Here is a 2,776-nt window from a genome sequence, read left to right on the forward strand (position 1 = left end):
TAGGATTTATTAAATAAGTGAGCTTTTTCCATGTCAGGTCAGTTCTGGTTCCGCAAGAGAATTGATTATAGAAATATTGTTCTCTTGCACGTCTAATTTCTTTTGTTAATTTATTTCGAAGCGACTTGCACGACTTCAGTTTCAAGATCACGCGTCTTCAGGAATTGTTTGTACAGGTTACCTTTAGCATTTATTCTGCTAAATAATTCAGGTGAAATCCAAGGTTTCCTAATTTTTTTTCTGTTTCGAAGAACTTTATACGGAAAACACTCCCTTTAGGCTTTCAAGAAATGATCCATGAACACATTGTAAGCGGAATCTGCATTGCTTTCTTGACGAACGTCTTCCCAGTTTATGTCGCACATTTTTTCTCTGAAGACGCTCAAAGTGCGCTCCGAAATCTCTTTAAACAGTCGCGGTTCCGGTTTATATTTAATGTGCGCAATATTTGGAAGACACAGATATATTCTATAGTGATCGTTAATATCAGTACATACTACTACTGCTTTATGGCCAGTCCGGTGAATGTTTGTTATAAACATGTCAATTAAAGACGATGACGTGTGAGTTATCCGCCTAGGAGTTTTTACAACGTTCTCACATCCAAAAGGCTCAATTAGCTGCTCTAGTTCCTTTTTTGCTGGAGTGTCGGAAAGCATGTTTATGTTATAGTCACCACCAAGGACAACACTGAGCTTATTTTTATCTGCAAAACCGAGGAGTGACTCGAGATAGCTGAAAAAAAACTTTTACAGTTACCATCTGGAGGACGATAAACAACTGCTATGAGTGGCCTATTGATTAGCAAAGACAGAACATCGAAGTCTTTGTATGAGCATGCAAAATCGGGCAGTATTTCACCAGAAAAATTCTTCTTAACCATTACCGGAACGCCTCCTCCATGACCTGAAGTACGATTTAGAAAATAATTGTTGTACATTGGCAAGCTTACTATATCAGCACTTTCGGTGTACCAAGTCTCCGTTAGCATAATAATATCAAGCATGAAGTGAAACTGACTGAAAAGTACCTGAAGTTGGGCACACTTATTTTTTGCTGACTGGGTGTTCATGTGAAATAATGGGAAGGATTTCTTATATTCTGCTTGACAAATATCTTTAAAATCAGCTGGAAAGATATGATCCGTGCCATCCATGACCAAGAAGAAGAGGGGCTACACGACCGTTGCTCTGACACGCACAAAAACTACATGACATCGTCCAAGTCCTTTTCGTTGCGCACTTGCAACGCACTCGCCCCATCTCTCTTTCTGACGTATATCTTTTCGTTTCTGTGCCAAGCGTACTTGTACTGGTGTTCCCGAGCCCATTCTTTTGTCCAAGCCAGCAGTGTCCTGTTCCTCTTGGTAAAGAGACACGTCGCTCACCATCGAATTATGCACAGGTTAGCCGTATATCGGGCGTCACTTCCTCCAGTATTTACGTATGCAAAACACTTAGTCGGAAGTGTATCCACTGACGTCGCTATAACGCTGGCAGCAAGCTAAAGCACGCAGTATTGCAAGTACTACCTTACAAGGTATAAAGTATTAGGCAAGACCATCGCTAATTAATTCAGGACAACCTAAAGCAGCAAACAAGCTAAATATAGAGCAGGTGTTTGTAAAGTGTGGTCTACTATCGATGACATCCTTACCATCAACTAGGTGATAGAAAAATTCTCGAATATAACCAGTCCTTATTTAAACATTCATTGATTATGAATAATCATTTGACTCAGTAGAAACTTTGGCTGTCATGCAGGCATTGCGAAATCAGGGTGTAGACAAGCCGTACGTGAAAGCGCTGGAAGATATAGATACGGTCTTCCCAGCAACCACAGTTCTGCATGAAGAAAGTAACAAAATTCCCATAAAGAAAGTGTTAGGCAAGGAGACACAATCTTCCAAGTACTATTTACAGCTTAGTTAAAAGAAGCATCCAGAGACTTGAAATGGGAACTGTTTGGGATAGAATAGATAGAGAATACCTCTGTAATCTGTGATTTGAAGATGGCATTGCCTTGCTAAGTAACCCAGGGCATGAAATGCAAAGAATGATTGATAACCTACACAGGAAACGTAGAAAGGCAGGCTTGAGGATCAATATGCAGAAGACTAAGATAATGTTCAACAGATTCGGGAAGGAACAGCAGTTTACGTTAGGTAGTGAAGCATTGGAAGTGATAGTGAAATACGTCGGTTGGCTTAGGACAGTTATAGTAACCGGACATCCAGATCTTGAGAGGGAAGTAACTAAGAGAATAATTTTGGGATGGAGCGCATTTAGCAAGCACTCGCAGATAATAATTAGCATCTTACGGGTATCGCTCAAGAGGAAAGTTACATCTTACAGTTACATCTGACCTGCACTCACCTATGGGGCCGTAATGTGGAGGCTAACTAAGAGGGTTCTACATATGTAAAGGACAACCCAGATGGCTATGGAACGAAAAATGTTAGGAGTAACATGAAGTGAAAGGTAACGTGCAGAGTGGTTAAGAGAAATAACTTAAGTTACTGACAGTCTAGCGGACGTCAAGAAGAAATGAGCAGGGACAGGAGATTTAGTGCGAAAAGAGGATAAGCAATGGCAGCTTAGGGTAACAAACTGGATTTCAAGCTAAGAAAAGCCTAGCAGGGGCGACGAAAGTTAGGTGGGTGGATGAGGTTAAGAAGTTCGCAGGACTCAAGTGGATGCAGCTAGAACAGGACCGGGTTAATTGGAGGAATGTGGAAGAGCTAGGCCTTCGCATTGCAGCGGGTATAGTCAGGCTG

This window comes from Amblyomma maculatum, chromosome 10 (genome assembly GCF_055883805.1).
Source record: "Amblyomma maculatum isolate TAMU_Amacu chromosome 10, ASM5588380v1, whole genome shotgun sequence".
NCBI classification, from domain to species: domain Eukaryota; kingdom Metazoa; phylum Arthropoda; class Arachnida; order Ixodida; family Ixodidae; genus Amblyomma; species Amblyomma maculatum.